General features: G+C 42.8%; 2 protein-coding genes across 4 annotated transcripts in view; one reads left to right on the top strand and one right to left on the bottom strand.

The window, feature by feature from the left end:
• Positions 1-21906, bottom strand: part of CYSLTR1 (cysteinyl leukotriene receptor 1) — a 292327-nt gene that overhangs the window by 191876 nt on the left and 78545 nt on the right. The gene's annotated exons all lie outside the window — the stretch shown is intronic.
• Positions 11216-21906, top strand: part of LPAR4 (lysophosphatidic acid receptor 4) — a 60899-nt gene continuing 50208 nt past the window's right edge. The window contains exon 1 of the mRNA XM_075132448.1: positions 11216-11479. The gene's annotated coding sequence lies outside the window, so the exon portion shown is untranslated. The remainder of the gene's footprint in view (positions 11480-21906) is intronic.

The following is a 21906-nucleotide window of genomic DNA, read 5'->3' as shown; positions in this document are numbered from 1 at the left end:
TGGACTTCTATTCTCTAGGTCACCAAGCATGCCACGTTGCTATTAAACCATTGTGACTGCCTCTATTTTTTGTGTTTAATACAAATCGCTATATCATTATATTTTGAACACTTTTACACACTTCTCTAGGCACCTTTTAATAACTGTTTTGTCTGGAGATTGTTTTAAAACTAAGGGTAGTGATCTGCTTACCATAATACTACATTGGGATTTTTAAGAGGTTATTTCTTCTTTTTCTGACCTGAAAAACCCTTATTCAGCTTCTGCCACATACCTTCTGTGGTCCAACAGACAGGAAATGTAACTGTTAGGTGAAAAGATTATGTGCTATCCTAGCAGAGCGATGTGGCCAACTATTTAATCTCTGGCTTTTTGTAATGCTGTGAAACCATGTAATCTCTCTCTCAAATTAAACGGCTTATCAGCTTTCCTTGTATTTCTTAACAGATGTGGCCACACAAAGAAAAAGGTAACCAATATAGCAGTTATGGGAAAAGTAGAACAAACTACAAGGGAACAAATTATAAGGGAAATGGTAGATTCTCCATGACTTGAGATGTTCACCTTAAGAGTGGATGCCTTTCTGGAAGATAAGCTTTAACCAAACACAAGTTATCAGGCTCAATAACTTGGGGTAACAAGGTGAAATGTAATGGCCTGTGATATAAAGAAGGTCTGACTAGATAATCTAATAGTCTCTTCTGGCCTTAAACTATCAATCTATGAATACTTCAGCTGCATTTGATGAAACTTGGACTTTTCAACTGAACACTATTTCTGAGAAGCACAGAAATTAGAAATGGAACAGTAATTGTGTCAATTCTTTTGCCAATACAAGATTGTTCCCTTCAGCATATACAGACATTTATTTGGTGCTTTGTTTCTCATCTGATGTCAGTGTTCCCCAGCTCCCAATAATTGACTCTTTTCACCAAAAGATCCATAGAGGCCTTTGTGAAATACTGAAGTGCTTCCTGAATTGACCAGAAGTTAAATGAAGTTAACAGCAGTTCCTGAGTTAACTTTAATAAAGAAAAAATCATAATAATTTGATTCATTTGTGATTTTCCATTCACTGGCTTAGCCCTGGTCTACACTAGGACTTTAGGTCGAATTTAGCAGCGTTACATCGATGTAAACCTGCACCCGTCCACACAATGAAGCCCTTTATTTCGACTTAAAGGGCTCTTAAAATCGATTTCCTTACTCCACCCCTGACAAGTGGATTAGCGCTTAAATCAACGTTGCCGGCTCGAATTTGGGGTACTGTGGACACAATTCGATGGTATTGGCCTCCGGGAGCTATCCCAGAGTGCTCCATTGTGACCGCTCTGGACAGCACTCTCAACTCAGATGCACTGGCCAGGTAGACAGGAAAAGAACCGCGAACTTTTGAATCTCATTTCCTGTTTGGCCAGCGTGGCAAGCTGCAGGTGACCATGCAGAGCTCATCAGCACAGGTGACCATGATGGAGTCCCAGAATCGCAAAAGAGCTCCAGCATGGACCGAATGGGAGGTACGGGATCTGATCGCTGTTTGGGGAGAGGAATCCGTGCTATCAGAACTCCGTTCCAGTTTTTGAAATGCCAAAACCTTTGTGAAAATCTCCCAGGGCATGAAGGACAGAGGCCATAACAGGGACCCGAAGCAGTGCCGCGTGAAACTGAAGGAGCTGAGGCAAGCCTACCAGAAAACCAGAGAGGCGAACAGCCGCTCTGGGTCAGAGCCCCAAACATGCCGCTTCTATGATGAGCTGCATGCCATTTTAGGGGGTTCAGCCACCACTACCCCAGCCGTGTTGTTTGGCTCCTTCAATGGAGATGGAGGCAATACGGAAGCAGGTTTTGGGGACGAAGAAGATGATGATGAGGAGGAGGTTGTAGATAGCTCACAGCAAGCAAGCGGAGAAACCGGTTTTCCCGACAGCCAGGAACTGTTTCTCACCCTAGACCTGGAGCCAGTACCCCCCAAACCCACCCAAGGCTGCCTCCTGGACCTGGCAGGCGGAGAAGGGACCTCTGGTGAGTGTACCTTTTAAAATACTATACATGGTTTAAAAGCAAGCATGTGAAAGGATTACTTTGCCCTGGCATTTGCGGTTCTCCTAGATGTAGTCCTAAAGCCTTTGCAAAAGGTTTCTGGGGAGGGCAGCCTTATTGCGTCCTTCATGGTAGGACACTTTACCACTCCAGGCCAGTAACACGTACTCGGGAATCATTGTAGAACAAAGCATTGCAGTGTATGTTTGCTGGCATTCAAACAACATCCGTTCTTTATCTCTCTGTGTTATCCTCAGGAGAGAGAGATATAATTCATGGTCACCTGGTTGAAATAGAGTGCTTTTCTTCAGGGGACACTCAGAGGAGCCCATTCCTGCTGGGCTGTTTGCCTGTGACTAAACAGAAATGTTCCCCGCTGTTAGCCACAGGGAGGGGGGAAGGTTGAGGGGGTAGTCACGCGGTGGGAGGAGGCAAAATGCGACCTTGTAACGAAAGCACATGTGCTATGTATGTAATGTTAACAGCAAGGTTTACCCTGAAAGAGTGTAGCCACTGTTTTATAAAATGTGTCTTTTTAAATACCGCTGTCCCTTTTTTTTTCTCCACCAGCTGCATGTGTTTCAATGATCACAGGATCTTCTCCTTCCCAGAGGCTAGTGAAGCTTAGAAAGAAAAAAAAACGCACTCGCGATGAAATGTTCTCCGAGCTCATGCTGTCCTCCCACACTGACAGAGCACAGACGAATGCGTGGAGGCAAATAATGTCAGAGTGCAGGAAAGCACAAAATGACCGGGAGGAGAGGTGGCGGGCTGAAGAGAGTAAGTGGCGGGCTGAAGACAGGGCTGAAGCTCAAATGTGGCGGCAGCGTGATGAGAGGAGGCAGGATTCAATGCTGAGGCTGCTGCAGGACCAAACCAGTATGCTCCAGTGTATGGTTGAGCTGCAGCAAAGGCAGCTGGAGCACAGACTGCCACTACAGCCCCTGTGTAACCAACCGCCCTCCTCCCCAAGTTCCATAGCCTCCACACCCAGACGCCCAAGAACGCGGTGGGGGGGCCTCCGGCCAACCAGCCACTCCACCACAGAGGATTGCCCAAAAAAAAGAAGGCTGTCATTCAATAAATTTTAAAGTTGTGAACTTTTAAAGTGCTGTGCTTAAAGTGCTGTGTGGCATTTTCCTTCCCTCCTCCACCACCCCTCCTGGACTACCTTGGTAGTCATCCCCCTATTTGTGTGATGAATGAATAAAGAATGCATGAATGTGAAGCAACAATGACTTTATTGCCTCTGCAAGCAGTGATTGAAGGGAGGAGGGGAGGGTGGTTAGCTTACAGGGAAGTAGAGTGAACCAAGGGGCGGGGGGTTTCATCAAGGAGAAACAAACAGAACTTTCACGCGGTAGCCTGGCCAGTCATGAAACTGGTTTTCAAAGCTTCTCTGATGCGTACCGCGCCCTCCTGTGCTCTTCTAACCGCCCTGGTGTCTGGCTGCGCGTAACCAGCAGCCAGGCGATTTGCCTCAACCTCCCACCCCGCCATAAACGTCTCCCCCTTACTCTCACAGATATTGTGGAGCACACAGCAAGCAGTAATAACAGTGGGAATATTGGTTTCGCTGAGGTCTAAGCGAGTCAGTAAACTGCGCCAGCTCGCCTTTAAACGTCCAAATGCACATTCTACCACCATTCTGCACTTGCTCAGCCTGCAGTTGAACAGCTCCTGACTACTGTCCAGGCTGCCTGTGTACGGCTTCATGAGCCATGGCATTAAGGGGTAGGCTGGGTCCCCAAGGATACATATAGGCATTTCAACATCCCCAACAGTTATTTTCTGGTCTGGGAATAAAGTCCCTTCCTGCAGCTTTTGAAACAGACCAGAGTTCCTGAAGATGCGAGCATCATGCACCTTTCCCGGCCATCCCACGTTGATGTTGGTGAAACGTCCCTTGTGATCCACCAGAGCTTGCAGCACTATCGAAAAGTACCCCTTGCGGTTTATGTACTCGGCGGCTTGGTGCTCCGGTGCCAAGATAGGGATATGGGTTCCGTCTATAGCCCCACCACAGTTAGGGAATCCCATTGCAGCAAAGCCATCCACTATGACCTGCACATTTCCCAGGGTCACTACCCTTGATATCAGCAGATCTTTGATTGCGTGGGCTACTTGCATCACAGCAGCCCCCACAGTAGATTTGCCCACTCCAAATTGATTCCCAACTGACCGGTAGCTGTCTGGCGTTGCAAGCTTCCACAGGGCTATCGCCATTCGCTTCTCAACTGTGAGGGCTGCTCTCATCTTGGTATTCATGCGCCTCAGGGCAGGGGAAAGCAAGTCACAAAGTTCCATGAAAGTGCCCTTACGCATGCGAAAGTTTCGCAGCCACTGGGAATCGTCCCAGACCTGCAACACTATGTGGTCCCACCAGTCTGTGCTTGTTTCCCGAGCCCAGAATCGGCGTTCCACAGCATGAACCTGCCCCATTAGCACCATGATGCATGCATTGGCAGGGCCCATGCTTTCAGAGAAATCTGTGTCCATGTCCTGATCACTCACGTGACCGCACTGACGTCGCCTCCTCGCCCGGTATCGCTTTGCCAGGTTCTGGTGCTGCATATACTGCTGGATAATGCGTGTGGTGTTTAATGTGCTCCTAATTGCCAAAGTGAGCTGAGCGGCCTCCATGCTTGCCTTGGTATGGCGTCCGCACAGAAAAGAGGCGCGGAACGATTGTCTGCCGTTGCTCTGACGGAGGGAGGGGCGACTGACGACACGGCTTACAGGGTTGGCTTCAGGGAGCTAAAATCAACAAAGGGGGTGTCTGTACATCAAGGAGTATTTCAGGCAGGACTTCACGGAGGGTTCCAATAAGAAATGGTGCACCTAAGTTATCGTTCTTATTGGAACAAGGAGGTTAGCCTGGCCTCTGATTGATACATGGCTAGATTTACCTTGCTGCACCTTCTCTGTGAGTGACTGCAGTGTGACCTAGAAGAATGAGTCCCCTAGACAGGGAGGGGGGGGAAGCATATGAGTACAAAACAAATCTGGTCTATTTCTTGTTTTGATCCACTCCATCTATCTTTTACATCTTTGGCTGGCAGCAGACAGTGCAGAAGGACTGCATGCCATCCACATCTCATGGCTGCTCGGCAGAAGATGGTACAGTACGACTGCTAGCAGTCCGTATCGCCTGCCTGCTCACCATAAGATGGTTCAATAGGACTGACTGCAGGACTTAAGAGAATGACCTGGTCAAGTCACTCCAAATTTAGTCCCTGCGCCCATGTCTGCCCAGGCGCTCCCAGCCGACGTGGCCAGGAGCACCTCGGACATGACGATGACAGCTACCAGTCGTACTGTACCGTCTGCTGCCACAAGGCAAGGGGTTGCTGCTACTGTGTAGCAATGCCGTACCGCGTCTGCCTGCACCCAGGAGACAAAGGGTGACGGTTACCTGAGCGGGCTCCATGCTTGCCGTGGTATGGCGTCTGCACAGGTAACTCAGGAAAAAAGGCGCGAAATGATTGTCTGCCCTTGCTTTCACGGAGGGAGGGAGGGAACGGGGGCCTGACGATATGTACCCAGAACCACCCACGACAATGTTTTAGCCCCATCAGGCATTGGGATCTCAACCCAGAATTCCAATGGGCAGCGGAGACTGCGGGAACTGTGGGATAGCTACCCACAGTGCAACGCTCCAGAAGTCGACTCTAGCCTCGGTACTGTGGAAGCGCTCCGCCGAGTTAATGCACTTAATGCACTTAGAGCATTTTCTGTGGGGACACACACACTCGAATATATAAAACCGATTTCTAAAAAACCGACTTCTATAAATTCGACCTTATTCCGTAGTGTAGACATACCCTTAGTGTCTTTTATAGCAGAGCCCCGCACAGGACTAGCGTAGGGCCCTGAAGCAGGACTGTGATCCCTCCGGACCCGCTACCATAATAGCTGGAGTGTGTGGGAGTGGGATTAAGAATAGTCCCGCACAAGGCTCTACTTTACAGCATTTCTGTTACCCTTTGTGCAAGCTCCCTGCTCAGCAAGTAGTTCTGTCACTGGAGCATAGTGCACCCTTTCCTCCCCGTGCTTGGGAAGCCCCGCATGCAATCAGTTTAGGTAGCTCTGTGGATCCTGCCGACTAATTGCTCCATAAATCTTGGCCAATACTCATCAATTAGTAGAAACAATAACTTACATTTATTTAGCATCCTTTATCTTAAAGAATTCCAAAGTGCCTAAACAATTACACTACGGATCATTACATAGATCTGTTCACATGACACTGTAAACAGAACTTCTAGGATATCTCATGATTTCATTGCACCTAGGTAAACATTTCCTCAAAGCAAAGAAACTGAATAGAACCCACAAGCTCTACAAATTGGTGCTAGGATGAAAGATAACCTGGGTCTCCCACATCCCAGGTGAGTACCCTAGACAGACAGTCTCTCAATATCTCTGGCTGAACCTGTTCCATTCTGATTAAATATTCACTGGGCCAAACAGTGACTCTCCAGCATAGTAGTTAGGGCATTTGACTGGGATGTGGGAGAACCAGGTTAAGTGCCCTAACCACCAGGCCATTGACTATCCTGGGGTGTCTCTCTCTCGTGTTATTTCAAAAGGTCTCATTTTTGTTCTGCATTGGAACAAAATATTTTAAAAAATGGTTTTTGAGGTTTCAAAAAGACCTATTCCTCTGAATAATACTAATTTGTTCTTGGACTTTCTAAGAGCCTACAGGTTTGCTCTGGTAGACTTTTGGAATAGGATGGAGGCTTGAAAATGTAAACAAGGTAAAAATACTTAGAATGGGAAAGATTTTCAACAGGTATCATTGAGAGTTAGAACCCAGCATCTATTGATTTTCAGTGGATGTTGGGTGCCTAATTGCCCTTTGAAAATCTCTCCCAAATTTCCTAGTGAATGCAAGGCCAGATAGAAAAACTCTACCTATTGAATCAGCAGCCTCATGTCTTTCAGCAGCCTAGATTGTCTGTGACCGTCTCGCATCCAAGTAGCAACTAGTGCAAGCTTGCTTGGTTTGTGAGACTCTGATGAGATCCCAGACTGAGATGGTATGTAACTAGTCAATTAATGGTATTTTTAAAGAAAAAAATTCTTTATAAAAACTTTACATATTTTGAAAAGTTTTTAATTGAGTTTTTTGAAACGGATGCCGATCAAGTCATGAAGTGGCTGATCAATAGCAAGGAGAGTGGTGGGGAAGCAAGGAAACTAATTTAAGAAAAAAGCCTCTTTTTTATCCTTTTTGGCTGGTAGTCCAACTACTTGACCTGCCTTTTCTGGAAGTTTATTAGAGGAAGGAAAATAAGAAAAAAATCAAAGATCCTATCTTCTGAACTGTTCAGGGGAAAAGAAATTTCTTGGTTATAAATATCAAAGTACTTTGAGCACAAGTAAGGATAAGAATGCGATCATGTCAAAACGCATGTCAAGGTTTTGTTATTCACAATTTAATCCTCTGAGAATATGAGAGAGAATTTATCATAGTTCTTGTAATGTTTATGACAACAGTTTAATTCAAAGAAGTTTTGTTAGGCAAGTTCACTTGTGTAAGAAATGCCAAATACATTTGCTTAACAATTACAAAGCAAAGCACATGTTGAAGATTGCAACAACAAGAAACAGTCATGCTTTTTTGGGTTAATAGCTTACTTGTGCTTCTTATTTAAAGGACATAAGGAAGGAAAAGGATGAATAAGATTAAATTCCAATTTTTTTACTTTTCAACACCACCACATATTTTTAAGATTCCAAGCGAATGAAATTTGATGCCATATCCTTAGCTCTCCGTTCCACTAAATTCATTAAACTGTGGTTTCGGTTCCAGAACCTCTACAGGGTTTCTTTAGCTGAACTCCTATAGTTCCCAATGATAATTCTTCTCAACAAAGTTCCTGGGCACTCCACGGCATACCCTGTATGGAAGGAAACCCGTATCAATAACATCTGGATTCGACTCAGAGGGAATACGCTACCATCCACATAATGAGGGCTGCTTGAAAAGGACTCTCATCAGTGCTTGGTGGCACACTTCCAGGGAAACAGAAATTTAGAAAGGATCTCTGCCAACGTGAGCTAAATTTATTATCCCTCGTTAAAGCTCTGGAGGGAGGAAGAAAATACAACGATCCTTGCCAATAGGACACTTGGGAAGAGTATTTCCTAACCCCAGGGCCTGTAATGGACAAAGCACTGTTTAGGTGTCAGGAGTCCTGGTTCTGTTCCCAGCAGCGCCATGGCCTGTCTGGGTGAGCTTGGGCAAGTCACTACATACCTTAGTTTCCCTTTCTTTGAGATCCATGGATGAGAAGTTCTATATTCATTATTCTATCTCTCCAAGCTGTGAGTGCCCACAGCTTCAGTCAACTAAAATGTGAGTAGAAGGTACTCAGCACCTTGTAAGACTATGCTACATATCTGATGATCATTTCAATCATGTGCATGTGAGCAGGTGTAAACAGGACAGCGGGTAGGTAGGCAGATGCAAAGTACTTCCCCAGAAGTAACAAATTAAAGGCCTGTTCCCTCTGCAGCTTATACTCTGATGAACAATGGAAGTGAACAGGTCCTGAAGAGCTCATAGACTGAAACCTATTTGTTAAAACTATTTGGCAAGTGCTTATGAATACTGAAAGAAAAGGAGTACTTGTGGCACCTTTTTTCTTTTTGCGAATACAGACTAACACGGCTGTTACTCTGAAATCTATGAATACTGAATCCATTCATAGCAATGGGGACTGCCAATCTGCTGACGAAAAGGGGGCTAAATTTGTTATGAATGTTATTCTAAATCAATAGTTCAACCAGCTCTGCCAGTCACACACACTGGGCCTAAACAGTGTTTTCAAAGCACTCTGTTCTAGAGAACAGTTTTTAAAACTTCCTCTTAACCATGATTTGTCTGGCCTGTGTAAAGCTGAATTAGCCTCAGCTGCCATAAACTAGTTCAGGAAGCACAATTTAGCCACAGGGTAGATAGAGCCATAGAGTGAAATCCTGGCTTCACTGAAGTCAATGGGTGTTTTGCCATTGATTTGAATAGGGCCAGGATTTCATGCACCCATAGTCTTTGTAAGTATTTCTGGTTCATATCCCAACCTTACTGACAGGAGCCTGCTATCATGCTACTGCCCATGATGCACTTGTGGCTAGAATACTGGCCTGGGAGGCTGGGAGTCCGAACTAGGATCGGTTTTCCTGCCCTGTCATAGACTTCCTGTGTGACCTGAGGCAAGGCAGGTAATCTCTGCAGCCGTTCACTACTATATCTGCAAAATGGGGATAAGGCTTCCCTACCTCACAAGGGTGGGAGGTGCTCAGATACTGTGGGGATGAACGCCATAGAGAAGCCTATAAATAAAATAAACCTCTCCTAAAGGTTAATAAAGGGGCAATGACACTGCTGCCCTCCAAACTGACAAGGGGGAGTCCTGCTATTGACAAGACTGCTCTCTGGCCTTTCCCTTCCGCTGCAAACAAATCAGAGCAAAGGCAGCAAAGTCTGGGGTAGAGATCAAACAAACTTATCTGCAGGAGGGGACATGAGAATTACAACATACTCAGCCAGTTATTTTGAATTGAAAATTTGAAGCTCTTGTTTCAAAATGGTCAAAATGGAATGTTTTAATAATTTCAAAACTATTTCCCCAAAATTCAGGAAATGCATTGAAACTTACCCTTGTTCACCAAAAAAATTGGCTTTGACAAATCTGCTTTTTCAGATGAAAAGAAGTTTCAATGAAAAATTCCCACCTGGCTCTAGCAAGAGCAATGTTAACTGTTTCTTGGGTTCCAGAGACAGGCAAAAGGGATTTAATAGAGCATTTCTGACAACATAAGTAACTATTTAAACAGGCCTGTGAAATATATTTGCAGCTTCCCTATGTTATGATACTGTCTCTTCTCCCATAATCTCCTGTGCAACTCTACTATCTTCAGATTATGACCTCAATGACACCTATGCATGAATTTGTATAGATCTGACTGGCTCTGCAATTGGAACATGGACCTGGCCTGTTCCTGCAAAGATTTACACAAATGATTAACTTAATGTATGCGATTAGTCCCTTACTAAGATTGTTCTATGTTTGTACAGTGCCTAGCAAAGTGTGGTCCTGGTCCAAGACTGGAGAGCTCCTATAATAATAAGTTAAGCACATGTGCAGTCTTTGCAAGACTGGAGTCTTATTAAACAACTCTGTTGATGAGGCACAAGAAAGAATTCAATCCATCTCACTCATAGTAGTGTTTGCTGAACAATGCTAATAGGAGTAAAATAAAGTAATTTACTATTGTTGCTAAAGGAAGCAGATATTAATTTGACTATATACAAGGAACAGCTCCATGGAGTAAAATGATGACATTTTTGTATAGTAAATTTTCAGAGTAGAACTGCACTGTAACTTGCCTGTAAGCTGCCTAACCAATAGGCAGTGGTCTAAGCAATAGGCAGTTTTCAAACAATTCAAGAACTTCATTCCTTTAAAATAAAAAAAAAATCACCCCAGAGGATAAATGTATGTGAAAATGTTACAAGAATGTTTAGCTGCAGCTGCATGCTTTACAGCTCTAACTGTATTTGTGTTTCTACTCTCCTGTACATTTACCATCAGGCTTTTAGTTGTTTTGTGAAAATATAAATTCCTATTTCTAAAGAAATAATTTACTAACCCTGACCAGCTGCAAGGAATCCAAAATGTCAAAAGGTATTAAGTCCAGAAATAGTTGTAACCAGATGCAAAACATTATTCTTTCCAATGAAGGTCCTTTCTTGACACTTGGTATATGTATGTATGCATTTATTTATTAAAGATAAGTTGAGCAATGGTTACTTGCACTTTTTAAATATATTTTAAATTTGCAAACACTTGGTAGAATTTATTCAGCCCATAAGTTCTCAGGGTGAAATAAAACAATGGCTAAGATCTCTCGTATGCAGAGATTTTCCAACAGCTTTGTGCTTTAGGAAAAAAAACTCTTAAGGACCACAGGCAAAAACAGTATAAACGGAACCATCTGACTGGGGATTGCAAATGACCAATGATGTCTAACTATGCAAGTGTAGTGCCAGACTGGCCTGAGATTAAGTTACAGTGTGGAATGACCTCACTGCTTACACATAAGTCAGCTCTTCTTTAGGTCTGGCAATTAAATTAATCAGGATTTTTACTGTACGTGTGTCTACATCTCTTTCTGTGAAGCTCTTCAAAGTTCATCAAATCGCTGAGCCTGATATTCAGACCCTTACATGCTATTTGGGACCTTGATTACTATGTTCAGTGGGTACTGTAGGCAGTGACTGAAAATGTTTATAAAAGAGATGATAAAAATCAGACAAAGAGGCTCCCTGTCTGCGGCCATCTGTTGTGTTATGTTTGACAAGCACCGGAGAGGGGAGAAATGTTATCTGAGGACTGAATAACTTCTTAAAGTGAGAGAGATTTGGGTAAGTTCATTTGTTTTTTCTGTACCTTTTCTTCCTGTTAAACAACTTTTCCCCATTAGTGACACACAAAGAAAGGAACCAATGATCACCCCAAGCACCAAATATTACAGAAAACAAGCATCATCTGGCAGTGACAGGGGAAAAGGGATTTGTGTTTAAAACTGGCTATTGTTGATAATTGAGTGACAGAATAGCTGTTCTAAGCAGCTTACCCAAAAATTTAGATATCAAAGATTCCAGCAGTTTTATTTCTTTGCTCTGCCTTCCAAGACCCATCCCCATTACTTCAGGTAACACCTTACCGTAGCTGAGCTATACCATTTGCTAACATATTTATTCCTTTTAGGGGGAGATTAGTTTGTAAGCAGCCCACTGTAGAAAACTACCAAAGATGAATGCCTCCAAACTAAAGCTGGAATCTGAAAGAATACTTAGCAAGTTACACAAAGGCAGAAAGAGAACGCATTTGCATTGACCCTCAGAGGAAAAAGTTGGCAGAGCACTAAGTGAAATAAAACAGTTGGGGGGAAACACATGTCCTGCAATTCCTTTGCTTGTGATAGCAAGTATCATTTTCAATGGTCTTGAGAGACTGAAACCCCCTCTGCTTTCTTTGGATTAAAATGAATTGATTCAACAGTAAATTAGCAACAGATGACGTGTGTGTGTGTGTGTTACAGTATTTACAGTTTTTGGCCATATTTTCCACTCCCCAAAATTTTTGAGCACAATACAGTTAAAAAAATGATACTACACATATGTAAATCAACCTAGAATTGTAAACATGCTGTATATTGCCAGCGTCATCACAGCCAGACTTTAATTCATCCTTTAGCAACAAGGTCCCAGTTCAACAAAATACTTCAGCACATACGTCAAACTAAGTTCTTTGCTGAAAAGGGATAGGTTTAAGCATGTGCTTAAATGTTTTGCTGAACCAGGGCCCAAATCCTGGAATGATAAACAAAAGGTCGTTATGAAACACAGGTGAGCCCTCATATGACAAATGAAATGGCACAGTTTAAAAATGTGTCAGTGGATTGATTTAACATAGGAGGCAGCCATTGTAACTGGCATGCAATGGCTACAGGTTGTCTGCTTTGGTTAAAGAAAAAGGGGCCAACTTCTGTTCTCATTCACATACTGCAGACCCATAGGGCCAAATTCAGCATTGGCATAAGTGGGCACATCTCTGAGTTCAGGCAAGTTGCATTCATTTGAACAAGCAGGAAAGTTAGTCGGCTGACTAAAGGGGGTTTGTACGAATGTGAATGTGGAAAACCTGTGCCCCAGTTGATTATTTTCCTCAGGAAAATCTCAATTTAATTCCTTATAGAAGAGACCCATGAAGGAGGACATTTCCTCTCTGTTTTACGTTTATGCATAAAGGGTAGTTATAGATCCAGTCCTTATAAAGAAAAGGGTAGAGCCAGGCAGAAAACCATGTTTTCTAATGCCATTTCCCCCCATCTTAGTGTAAGGAAAATTTGTGAAGTTATTTCGCAAATTGCTTGGTCATTTTTGCAACCAGTTTATGAATATCCTGTGGTCAGGGGTTATCTTAAAACAGAATTTGCTAGTTTCATTTTACACTTGAAACACCATAAGAAAAGCTAATGAGAGAATGAGAGAGAACGAGAGAGAGAGAGAGAAACTATTCTGATAAATATTTTCTCATTTAACTTCAAGATACATTTGGTCAAATTCTGCAATCAGTTACAAGGCATCCAACACCATTGTACCGGTTTAACAAAGCACAATTTGACTCATTACTTCTTTCCTAGGTATATGTATTGAAAACCTCCCACACACAGAGCCAAAGTGCAAACATATGCAGATTCTGCCTTAAATTGTAATCCTACATAGGGCTAAATCCTGCAGCCCTTACTCAGAAAAAACCACCATTAAAGGCAATGCTGGCTTTGCCTGAGTAAACTCTGACAGGAAGTGGCAAAATTCTGCAGACATCTCCAACCTGATGCCAGAAAATATTGTAAGAAGAGTCACATTCACTGAACCTCTATTCTGATTGAAAGCTGAGTTTCCCTTCATTTACATGAAAGGACAGCATGAGCTTTCCCCTCTCCCCCGCAAAGTGATTTGGAATTCTATCTCAGTAAGATCATCATACTTTGAGCCAAAATACTTTGGGGCATTTTTAAACGGTCTTGTTCTCAGACAACCCTGTACTGTCAAAGGGCAATGTCATGGCAAGTAGTATTGAATTTACTTCTTCCTCCTGTATTACGATATATGGATGAGTATACACATTATACATGTGTGTTGCTCTGTCGTCTGCTTTGTTCTTATAAGCAGAACTGAGTAAACTATACACAGTGAATTAATTCAATAACTATATCCCCTTTTCTCAGTTCATGAATGATCATAACTGACTGATTTTTAAAAATGTATCTGGTTTGGAGTTGTTTGACAGAGTGGTTATGGGAGCAAATTTCAGTCTATCCGTTGTGTACAGATGCTATGCTTAGGCTATTTATTCTTCCTTATTTGTTGAGAGAGACTTGTCACAAAAGTCATGTTATTGTTTCTGCTTCCTGATTAGACCACTGAAACTTTAAAACAGGCAGATAATGAATAGCAAACACTCTTATCCACAGTTGAATGGGGGGTCTCCATAGCCGTAGTCAAGCCCAAAGCATTTGTGTGAATAGCCATATATTTGCAAACGTAGGAAAATAGGGGCTGGAACTTCAATCAAGATTTTAAAAAATGAGTACTAATTGGCACTCATTTTTGAGCACCCAATTTAGCACACCCTCAACAGTGATGGATTTTCTAGAACCACGAAGCACCTGCCATTGAAAATTAGACCTCTGAAGTTGGTGTTGTGTTTCATGGCACACAAACAAAGAAGCTAGATAATAAATACTCCTGTTGGAAAGTTATAACATAACACTACTTTATTGCTTAGAAATCAGAATGATAACACGCTAGAATCCAAAACCAGAGATAAACAAAAACCAGGCTGCTCCCTGAAATAGAAAGGCACAACTCACCACATCTTAATCTGAACATAGTAGCTGACAGACTAGATTATGTGCTTTCCTTCAGAGTCCCCTAGCCTGCAAGCAGGATCAGGAAAACACTCTGACCATTTAAAGTAGCAACTTACACTTTCAATACACCACAACTGAGAACCCAAAAGTTGAGGCAGTCACTTTTAAAAATCTTGGCCATTGGTTTAAACAACATTCTGATGTTCAACTCTCAGGCCATGAAGCTTTTGCGGCTGCACAGGAATGGACCAAATGGCGAACAATCGCTACAGCCGATTATCTGGCTAAGCGTTGAAGAAGAAGATTGGTTTAAAGCCAACAGCCATCCAAAATCAAAGCAATGTAAGTACATACTGATTGACAGCATTCAGCCAGATGTACTTGCAAGTGGGAGGCAATCAAATACAGAAAACCAAAATATCAGGTTTCTTATTCTTGTATATCTTGCTACACACAAAAAGCAAACAGGCTGAACTGTGTGACAACACAGCATGCACAGGGCCACACAAACCGGTATCAGATTTGTTAGCGTAAGAAAAATAGCATCCTAATAACTTTAATGTTAGCTATATTACATCTTTCATCTTAGAGAACAAATAAGTTTATAAGTATGATATTTATTTCTGCTAACTTCCCAGCTATAACAAACAACATCACAACATTTGTGATAACTGGGAAGATAGCAGGAATAAATATATTTCTAAAAGAGATTGCATTTTGGTACTTCCAGCACTGAGGAGTTAGTAGGCAATGTCAATGTAAGAAAGGCTACAGACATTTTTATAAGTGGCATGAATGGGAGAGTAGAGATGGGCAGATAGACATCTGGATAGATGCTTTACTACTTTGTTTGATAATGGAAGGAAGAGAAAGAATTCTGATGTTTGTTGCAAACTTTTTTATTCCTGAGCAGCTGGAAAATTGCATAATAGGCTGTCATGAGCCATGAAATATAGACCCGAACTTCCCCAAAGCTTAGGGCTTTGGTTCTTGTGTTCTCATTTGGGCCTCATCTCTAACTCTTGTTATTTATTCATGCTTCTTAGATTTGGCTATTTATTTGAATTTTCCTTCTGGAATAGTACTTGCTCACACTAGTTTAACTGAACCTTTCCAGGGGGCCAAGTTTGCATGGTTTCATAAAAATTTATTTTTGCTGAGAGTTTCAGGTTCATTCAAACCCAGAAACTCAACCTGAAACCAGCTAGTTTAATTAGATCTGTCAAACTGACAAATGCCAGTGTTTCTCTAGAAGACCAACAAATTGCTGGTTTTGTAATTAAACTCTATTGTGAAACTTGCTAGGGACACTCAACCCGCCCTCCCCCCCCCCATCCCCTTCTTGCTGCAATCCCAGGGAAGCCAGAATCTCGCAGTGAAAAGATTCAGCTACATTTCTTGAGAACCTTTGGCTGCTTAGATAGTCAAACTGAACTCCCTAAACCAGGCAAGAAAGTTCAGTTGACTTCCAGTTTTGTTATGAAAGTTCTGCATAGCTCTAAATAGTACCTGGGTTTTGAAATAGTGGGACTTTGTTTCTTTATTATAGAAATTGTTACATTTTCACCTCAAAGAACAGGGTGTTTGTTTTAAATTGGGACGTCCACAGAATTCTCTTAGTGGCTAGAACAGTTGCAGAGAGTGAATGAGCCTGATTCGCTGAACCTGGATTTACTGTGCAGTGACTGTACCAATAGTTCTCAACCTATTTACCATTGTGGGCTGCATATGCAGCTCTGTGTGTTACGTGGGCTGCATCCACACAATATATAGACTACCTGTATGGCCCTGAGAATGCCACATGGGTTGCAGCTGTATGCTGATTGGGCCACAGGTTGAGAACCACTACTGTAGACATACCCCCAGTACCCTGTGCACTGCTCTGGCAATGTACAAGTGCCTTAGAATGGCACGTGCACTTTGCACTCACTTTAAGTAACAATGTAAAGAGAATGATGTATAACAGACTCAGGCCAAGTATGTTTTATTCTGCATCCTTCCTTGTGCTCACGTAACGAATTTGAAACAAAAGCTATTTACAATATGTTGAAATCAAATGCCTGTCTCCCTCTTCATCACCTGTAGCTGAAACACCGTGGGGCCTGTAAACCAACCAAGTATTTTAGAGCACTGTTTTCCTATGAACAGTGCCCAATTTAGAGCCCAACCCCAGAAGTTCTGAACACGCACTGCTCACATTAGGTTCACCTGTCAGGATCAGGCCCTCACGTTGCAAATTGTGTTAAGAATCTAAGTTACTGCAGTTTTAAATCTGAAGTTAAATCTCAACTGAATGAAGCCCCAAAGCTTCCAAAAGATTTTATTTTAAATTGCTTTCCTATTTCAGACTCCCTGTTTGTAAGCTCCTTTTACACAGTGATTCATTCATAGCAGCACTGGCTGCTAGATTTCCTCCAGCTAGTGCAAGTCATTAGTCCAGCTGCAAAGCCCCCTTTAATTCATGCAATGGTTTGTGTCTTGTGGACATTCTGTGGGTCTCTTTCATGCTTTAAGCTCCAGTTGGGCTATTTATAAATGTCATTTTCAAGTGTTGCACTCCGTTAAAACTGCAATCACGGTTGTTTTACACTGTATATTTATACAGAAATGTGGCTAGTCAAGAAGCATAGAAACCTCAGTTCTGAATATAGTAAGTTCAGTCTAGAGCTCCCTGTGTACCCAGAATAGACTAAGCTGAGGCAGATCCTCCCAGGTATGTTTTTTTTTTTTTTAATTTAAAATGTACTATTAACTTACAAGAACACAATCAAGATTGACAGGAGAGAGCCATATTCTTGTCCATTTCATGCACTGTGTGTACGCTGTTTGATCACAAACAGCCTAGGGCACTGGGAACGGTGGTGGATGGTCACTCAGCACACCTGCAGTTATGACCATGTTATACCACTTGTTTTGTGACAGACGGTAGATTTTTCATTTTCAAGAGAATATTGATTTTAGAGCAGGTTGTATGTAGGGCTGGGTAGATACTGAGAGTTTCCACCCTAAGAACAAGACTTGTGGGCACTCAGATGCTCTGCCTATACACAAAGGCCTAGCTGCTGTCCTGTGCACCATTAGCAGTGCTGGAGGGGTCCCCCGGCATTTGGACATGTCTAGAATTCTAGCTGAATCAGTCAGAATTCCTCGCAGGGGCTCTCCAAAAGCATGCACCAGTGCGCCTGTTGCACCACCCTAGAAGAGGGTGCAGCATCCTTCCCTAGCCCAGCTCCATTGGCTGGTGTGGAACAGATTGGGTAGGGACCATAGACTTACCCTCATTCCTTTCCTCCTCTTTCTGAGCACTTATTGCCTGCAGAAGCCTCAGAAGGAAGCAGGTAATATGCTCTTATGGTACGTCTGCACAGCAGCGGGGAGCGTGCTTGCTAACACAGGTAGACAAACATGCTAGCTTTGCTTAAGCTAGCATGGTAAAAATAGCAGTGTGGCTATGGCAGCAGCTCAGGATAGTCATCCAAGTGCAAACCCACCCGACACCTGGGTATGCACTCAGGCAGCTAGCCCGAGCCACTGCCCACACCGCTCTTTTTAGTGCATTAGCTCGAGCTGAGCTAGCACATCTGTCTACCCACCGTGGGAAGCAAGGCCCCAGCTGAAGTGTAGGTCAACCCTCAGCATGATCCTGACTAGCCCCTATTCAGGGGAGCAAGGGAAGGGAAAGCTCCTTATGCCTTTCCCTGCTTGCACAACCAAGCAGAGACTTGCCAGAATCAGGCTGTAGAATGGAAATGGAAGGTGCTGAGAGATAAGGGACATTATGCTCTGTGGATCTGCCAAACAAAACAAAGCTCCACTAAGTCTTCCTCCAGCTTCCCGCTAGGAAGATCACGGTCAGAATTCCCATTCCTGGTCCCTTCCTTCTCTAAGAAGAAAGGATACGTCCCCTCCCAGTTATACTCGAACTATATACCCTTCCTGTTAGAAAAGGGGCTGCACCCTCAAGGGCAGATTATCCACTCCCTACATGATTTTCGGCTGGTGCTGGTCCCACTTGCCCATACAGAGCTACTCTGGGCTCACTGCCAATGGTTCACTGCATGTTGCCTGCTTCCTGGAATGAGGATGGGGATTAGGCAGTTCATACAGAGAGGGCAGGTCAAGGGTTCCAAGTAGGATGTTCGGGCCAGGTGCCATTCACTGCAGGCTGAGACTCAAACTTGTCCCAATGTTTCCAGCTGGCAGATGTTCTGAGTGTGCTCAATGTCTGTACATGGAAATAGTTAATATTAGATGGCACTCAAGAACATGTAGCATAGCCCCTCCTGGGTGTTGCAGGATCAGTATTACTTGTTGTGGAATGCAAATAGGGTTCTTTGTGCAGCTCTTAACCAGTGCCTGTAGTGGCCAACTGAAGCCTGGAAGTTAGCCAGTCTGCAGTTGAGGAGTGCCTAGTCTCCCAAGTGTTAAATGTCCTCTTTTTTTACTATAGAAGGAGCTGGTAATAACCTCTATGTTGCATAACACTTTCCATTTTAAGAGTCTTGTGACATTTTTTGAGACGCTCTACTACATCCATTGTTTGCAGCAGGCCTTTGAAATCTGAAAGGGAGAAAGCCCTTGGGCTAGAGATATGCTTTTTCTTTGTTCCATGAGATTCTATTCAGATTTAGTTGAGTTAAAGACAGTTGAAAATTACTATTTTCCGTCCTGTGCACTGAATGAGGCTGGGTCTCATGGAAAAAGTGAGTAGTAGTTAAGGTTGCCTGGGTAACCTAAATACTGGCAATGCCTAACTTTTGAGTGCTTGATTTGAAACCTACATAGTTTTAAATGCAGTTTTGTACCTAATTATATGAAGGTTAATGTGACATTATGGGATGCAATCCAGGCCAGTGCGGGTCTGGGTCACCCCTGCTCTGAATGCCTTACTGCAGTAGCTCCCGCCTGGGCCACTCACAGACAGCCTTCCAGCATGCAAGCCACACCCTGAGTATCTGTGTGTAACTGCAGCTTGCCAGCCACACTTGGTTTACATACAGTCTTTTACCGGCCTTGGTTACTTCTGCCAGATGAACCCAACAGACTCCAAGTCCCCGATTTCCCCCCAAAATGTGTGTCTTATATTGCCCAGACCTCTCCTGGACAGTCCAGGGATATTAGGTCTGTCCATTGTCCCTTTAAGAGAACAATATACAACAACTTGCCACCTTAACTGGAGTTACCCAGACCATCTAACTTAAACACACTGGGTTAATTTCAGTTAAAGAATAAAACAAGTTTGTTTAACTACAAAGAGATAGATTTTAAGTGAATACAAGTAATGAGGGATAAAAGTCAGAAATGGTTACAAGAAAAATGAAGGTTAAACACTTCCTAGTGCCCAGCTTCACAAACTATACTTAATTTAAGGTAGAGTCCTTACCAATCCTTTGGCATTACTGACCAAACTTTTCACATCAGGACCCCTCCCCCAAAGCCCCAACAGCTGTTTCTTTTGTCTCCTCACGTACAAAAAGGGAGATAGAAAGGGAGAGAGATCCCTTGGGGTATCTGTCCCTCACTTTTATAGTTCATCCCCCCTCATAAAATTCTATTCAGCTAAGCAGAAGGAAACTAGTAAGAAAGTAAGAAAGAGTCTAGTAAGAAAGATGCTTCCCTGCTGTTTTCTTTCACCTGTGTGTGCTGAGATTGAGATTTTCTTTGTCTCCTTTCTTTTCAGGACTGTTTACTGCTTATATGTAAATTGAGGTAACCACATATCCCTTTGTTTAAGATCTGCTTGACCAATTGTGCCTAACATGAGTTTGAACATGTCCCTTTAACTTTATAAAGAAGGAATTTAATTCCTTTGCACACCATATCATTACATACATTTCACCATGATATTGAAGAGTAAGGAATCAGTTTTCAAATGATACCTTAAAAGGCCCATTTTGTGTAAAGATTATTACAATAGCATGTGAATACAGGGGTGCATTTGGTCACAGTTGAGATATAGTATAAGGGGTTAATGCAGAAGACAATCAAGGGGAAATAACTGTTTCTTAATTGATTGGTCTGTATATGTTGCTTGTACAAAGTGGTTTCAAAATCTACTCTGCACAGTCTGATCTGTTATATTTCCATAGGGTTTTGGACACTTCAGCAATGAGGATTTTTTTTTAAAGACAGTAAAATCCTTTCCCCGAGTGTTATAAATTTAATCTCATCTTAAGTGAAACGCATTTAAACAGACTTTAAGACTGTAATTTTGGTATGTCATGATGCAAAACACTTAAAATTCTTCACTGCAGGATTTATGGAGAATTGTTGACTTGAACCATAAACAAAATTAATGCCTTCCAGCTATTACCCTTCCAATGTGTCTAAATCGAGGATATGGATGGAAATAAAGCTATAGTGCCCACCACGCACAACTGATCTACAGACAGGAAGACACGAATGTGTTTTGACATTTGTCACAGGTTTTGTCCTTGTTAACCTACATGTCCATTTCTGAACGAAATATCCAATAATAATAATAATAATAAAAACCAGTTGCACATTGCCTACACTGCTCAGTGCTTGGAAAAACGACCTATATCCTGCCACTTTAGAGCCAGAGGATGGGGAAGGAAGGACTAGTGATTAGGGCACTAGCCGGGGCCTTGGGAAATCTGTGTTCAAGTCTCTTCTCCATCACAGACTCTTATGTGATCTTGGACAAATCCCTAAGTCTTTCCGGCTATGTCGGCACTGCAATTAGACACTCACGACTGGACCGTGCCAGCTGACTCACGCAGGTAGGGCTCAGGCTAATGGGGGTATTTAATTGCAGTGTAGACAATCGGGCTTGGGCTGCAGACTGAACTCTGTGACCCTCCCACCTCATAGGGTCCTAGAGCCCGGGCTCCTGCCTGCGACCAAACATCTACACCCCAATTAAATTGCCCATTTGCCCAGGTCAGCTAGCACAGGCTTTTGATTGCAGTGTAGACATACCCCCTGTGTTCCCCATCTGTAAAATGGGGATGCTAGAACTTCCCTGTACCATAGGGGTGTTGTGAGAATAAAAAAAAGATTGTGGGATGTTCACATAGTAGGTTAATGGGGATTATGTAAATATCTTAGACAGATAGCTTTTTGTCAGTCTTATTTTCATAGTGAATGTATCAACCAATCTTTTTATGGAGAAGTCTGATAGCATAATAGATATGAAGCCACTGTAGTTCTATGGAAGTCACTCTAAAATCCTGTAAGGGTTAGTAAAGATTACACTCATCCTTCCTATAGGCTTTTGGAACCATCCCATAAATTATTACAGTGGGGAAAAAGTATAAGATGGTCCAAAACCAATGAGTTACTTTTTGTTAAATTCTGTAAAGGTTTTCCAAAAGGGCCTGTTACATAAAAATAAATTAAACTTAATTGATCATTACCTGTTAGGTTAACTCCCTCTGAGGCACTTGG

Source organism: Caretta caretta, chromosome 9, assembly GCF_965140235.1.
Source record: "Caretta caretta isolate rCarCar2 chromosome 9, rCarCar1.hap1, whole genome shotgun sequence".
Taxonomy (NCBI): Eukaryota; Metazoa; Chordata; order Testudines; family Cheloniidae; genus Caretta; species Caretta caretta.
Note: the sequence above shows the minus strand (reverse complement) of the source record. Positions and strands in the feature narration are given on the sequence as shown.